Below are 5191 nucleotides of genomic sequence, written 5' to 3'. Positions count from 1 at the left end.
GAATATTAATGCTCAAAATTGCACGTGTAAGCCAAGGGCAAGCCATGCGGGGCCTGCCATACAGATGTCCCATGTCCCCAATGGCAAGTGCTGGGAAGCTTCTGGGTTCCTGCATTTGGTGCCTGCTGAAGCTTCACCAAGGTTCTTCAAAGCAGTCCCATGAAGACAACATTGCAGTAGCCTAAGAGGGTGGTAACAAAGGCCTGGTTCACTGAAGATGGGCCTTCTCATCCCAGGCCAGTGTCATAACACAACTTAGTGGCCTTATGAATGTAATAAGGGTTCTATCCAGATGTTGCTGGTCTACAACTGCCATCATCCCTGGCTATGCCCCAAGATGGGCTTTCATCCTACCTGGACATCCTATAAGAGCTGTAACTTCAAATGCAGGTGCTCAGATTTGCGTTTTCCATTTTCCTCCCCACTCCCTTTTCCTTATATGCTATTATCTTCACCATTGAGGGCCTGGACTGTGGCACTACCGATATTGTCAACTGGTCTGCAAATTCTTTTGTCAAGCAGCCAGATTGTCATCCCATGCCCGTGGCACAGAACCAGCCCTAACCTACCTACAAAGACAGCAAATAAATGAGAAGGAGGACTGCTGGTCTGAAAGAGGGGTCAAAGAGGCCATCTGTGTCAAAATTGAACAGCCGCCTCTCAATTGAGGGGGAGGGATACGACATCATGTTTCTCCAGTCAACCACACAGTCCTTTCAGCAGTTCTGAGAAGGCTCCTCCACACCCATTTGCACTGCTCAGGTGAACCTGAGGACACAGATAAATCTCGAGGTCTGCAAGGAATAGAAATCCTTCCATTCCCCCACCGTCCGGTCAGAGCTGAAGGAGCTTCTTGGTTGAGAAGCGAAATGCCTTCAAAAAATAAATAAATGAGAAAGTCCAGTTGCCTCTTGAAAAAGCATCTTTGCAGCAAATAAACTGGAGTGGATGCCTTGGGATTCCAGACCTTACACTACAAAGAGGAGAAGACCAAAGAACACAAGACAGATGGGGAAGAAGGTGGAGAAACAAAATCAAAGGCAAACTAAAAAGGTAAAGGTAAAGGTTCCCCCGCACATGCGTGCTAGTCGTTTCTGACTCTAGGGGCCGGTGCTCATCTCTGTTTCAAAGCCGAAGAGCCAGCGCTTGTCCGAGGACGTCTCCGTGGTCATGTGGCCGGTACGACTAGACGCCAAAGGCGCACAGAACGCTGTTACCTTCCCACTGGAGTGGTCCCTATTTTTCTACTTGCATTTTTACGTGCAACTGCTAGGTTGGCAGAAGCTGGCACGTGTAACAGGCGCTCACTCTGTTATGTGGCACTCGGGATTCGACCCGCCAAACTGCCGAACTTCTGATCGACAAGCTCAGTGTCCTAACCCACTGAGCCACTGCGTCCCTTAAAGACAAACTACAACAGCATCAATTAACAATGGCTGAGGCCCCTGGAAGAGCAAGGACCCAAACTTTGACACCTGAAGTGGTAAAAGAAGAAGTAAAGAGGAAGAAGTCGGTGAGATGGCTGTGATCGTTGTAAGTATGAGGACCGTTGTAACCCAGCTTTTTTGGTGCCATTGTAAGTTTGAATGGTTGCTAAATGAAGAGTTGTAAGTTGAGCTCAACCTGTGGTATATGATGGAGGTAAAGATGCTCTAATTAAATAAATATCTGAACAGATTAGAGGGAGATGGGAACTCCCTGCCTATGAAATACAGTCAGTGGGAGAGATTAAGCCTCCATTTTGGAATCCAAGTGAACTTCTTATAAAGTTACCTAGGAATGCCCAGTAAATACATGACTCATATTTGGAAATTCTGGATTTGTGGCCCCATCCTTTAGCTAGGCTTTAAGATTAGGAGTAGAATAGAATAAATTGTAAATAGGACCCTGTCTTTTGTGATCTCTCTCGGAAGAATGGATGTTTAAGGGTAATATTTTCTCCTACCCTGACAATTTCTGAAAAGGGACACAAAGTTTAATTCAGGAGGGAAGGAAGCTGGAGAAATGATCAGGGATTATTATTTTTGTAGCTTTCGCAACAAGCTTTTGGGAGCACACAGAAATGTGTCAGGCAGTTAAACAGGTAGGGACCTCAGGAATACACACACACATACACACACACACACACACACACACACACACACCTGATTTACACCCACCACTGCAGAGATAATTACATTTCACCCTGATAAATCTAAGGGAGCCAGGAAAGACTTTGAAAAATTAGTGGTTTTTTCCTTTGGAAACTCATGAAATTCCTAGTAGCTGGCTTATTGATTATTCTGCAGCAATCAAAGAGATGCTGAGAATGAGAGAGCTTTGTGAAAGACCATCTCAGATGGCTTGGCAAGGATAAAAAGTTCAAAAGAGGACAACCAGAGTCTCAGAACTCGGCTCGGAAGACTGCCTTCGAAAGTTCTGCATGCGTTGGAGCAAATCAACAGGGCTGAAGTGTTTCTTTCCTTTGGCACCACTGATGCCTTTTTCTTCCTACGGAGACTCGACCCAGACTAGCTTCATTTCAGCACGAAGCAGAGACCTTCTTTTTTGCCCAGGCTTTTAAACAGGGTTTTAATTCTATTTCAATGCCATTTAACTTATATAGTTCTAAATTTTTAAAGGACAGCCCGCAGCTGCCTCATTTCTGGGGTGGTTTTATTTTGCATTTTATGGTGATGTTTCCATTCAAATGGTATTTTTTAGCACGCTTGATTATCAATGGTCTGATGACCTTTGGCTAGGGGGCAGTTTTAATTTTTTAAAAATGAAATAAAAACAAATCGATATATCCACCAATGAGTACATTCACGCTTGGAAAGAATTGAAAACATTTAATCAGAGAAGAAATACAGGTAAGTCCTCGACTTACAAACACAATTGGGACCCTGATTTTCATCACTAAGCAAGGCAGTTATTAAGTGAATCATGACCAATTTCACAATCTTTTCCACCGCTGTTGTTAAGTGAATCATGCAGTCATTAAGCAAATCTGGAAGTCAGCTACGAAGGTTGCAAATGGTGATCACAGGATTGCGGGATGCTGCAACCATTATAAATACAGGCCAAGCACCCGAATTTTGATTATCTGATATTACACGTGACAATTAAAAAACCAACAACAAGAGGAGATCAGCCTCTTCTCCAAACCACCTGAAGGCAAGACAAGAAGCAATGGGTGGAAACTAATCAAGGAGTGAAGCAACCTGGAACTAAGGAGGAATTTCCTGACGGCGAGAACAATTAATCAGTGGAACAACTTGCCTCCAGAATTTGTGGGTGCTCCATCACTGGAGGTTTTTAAGAAGAGACTGGACAGCCTTGTGGCTGGAATGGTATAGGTTTTCCTACTTGAGCAGGGGGTTGGACTAGAAGACCTCCAAGATCCTTTCCAACTCTTGTCATTCTGTTATTCTATTAGTTAGTATGTTTGGGAAGTCTCAGGGAAGTGGGTTTTCAGCCAAAACTTTGATGAAAGAACTGCTGCACGCAACTCCCTCATTGTCCAGGAGTTTCCTGCCTTCACCTCAAAAGAAAGGAGGTGACAAGGGGGAGGGAGGGGGAGGTCAGAAGCTACCTCAACCGATCATCCCATTTTTATTTATTAAGATAAAGGTGGCTGTCTGCCTGTCTTCCATCAAAAATGGAAAGTGCCTGAAATTGGCAGCTGCTCAGAACTCTGCCCAGTTTCTGCAAGGGAGGCAAGCGAATTGCTAATCCATCAAAGTCACTTGGCAAAGGAGACCAGGTGAGTCAGAAAGTCCAGGTTTTTCAGAAGAAATGAGAGATGGATGATTCCATAAACCTCTTTCTCAATCAGGAAATTGAGTTACATGAACCTTGGGGGGACGGGGGGGAGTAGAAGAAGGGAAGCTTGGTGGGATCAGACCAACAGTCCCTCTCATCCTGCATTCATTTTTTTTGACCCTAGTTTGTTGAACAAGCCACATGGGACTGATTAATGCACCACGCTGAATACTTACCATGATTTCCAACCTTTGATAGATGGATGCCCACGCTGGGTTAATGCAAAAATCACATAAACTGCCTCAAGTCCCCGTAGAAATGTGAACTAATTCCTTGCTCTGAAAAAGTTCAAAGGGCCACAGCCTTTCGGATTTGGTATGTTGATGTCTACAGGGCAAGTCACCCAAGATGTTTAGCCATTTCTACTTGCCATCATGTTGGGTCTACAAACCTCCCCAATGAATCAGTCTCTCATGATCACCGTACAGCTTGTCCTCGGCTAATGATCATAACTGACCCCCAAATTTATGTTGCTAAGTGAGACATTAAGTGAAGTAAAGTTTGCCTATTTTTATGTCCTTTCTGGCCAAAGTGGTTAAGTGAATGACTGCAATTGTTAACAATATGGTTGCTAGGCGAATCTGGCTTCCCCGTTGACTCGGCTTGTCAGAAGGTCGCAAAAAGGCTCACGTGACCCCAGGACGCTGCGACCGTCATAGAGGTGAGTCGGTTGCCAAGCGTCTGAATTTTGATCACATGTCCGTGGGCAGGCTGCAATTGTCGTAAGTGTTTTTGAAAAAATGATCATAAGTCACTTTTTTAAGTGCCGTTGTAACTTTGAATGGTCACTAAGCAAACTCTTGTAAGCAGAGGACCCCCTGTATCTTCTTCCAATTTCCAGCACTGCTTGTTTTTCATTGGACATGCACTTTTCCACACGAAGGACCAAACCCGGATGGAGATTTGTCCTCCAAATTGAGAGATGTTAAACTAACAAGGAGAAGGGTCAACCTTATCCAGCAACCTGCAACTTGCTGTCAAGACTTCAGAAATCCAGTAGAATAGGAGGACACACTTGTCACTTAAAAGTTAACAAAATAATAATGATAAAAAGGCAACTCAGCTCCCCGAGAGAAAACGTGGTGGAGCATTGTCCATGAAATCATCTACTCATCACAGTCAAGGCTTCCTCGGTCCCCCAATCAATTCCAAAATGTAATGAAGAGCAAACTTAGCACTAACCTGGGAAGCGGATCTCCTGGTCACTTCAAGTTCATGCTCCTTCTTCTAAATGGATGACTGGATGTCCCTAAGATGTTGCCTTAAGAGGCAGAATTTCGTAGGCACCTCCTCTGTATCTCTCAATCAGCAGCCAATCTTCTTTTGAGGACCACTTCGTGCAACATCGAGCGCTGAGACACTCATCCCTTTTTGCAGAGTTGCTTGA

Source organism: Vipera ursinii, assembly GCF_947247035.1.
Source record: "Vipera ursinii genome assembly, chromosome: 8".
Lineage (NCBI taxonomy): Eukaryota > Metazoa > Chordata > Lepidosauria > Squamata > Viperidae > Vipera > Vipera ursinii.
Note: the sequence above shows the minus strand (reverse complement) of the source record.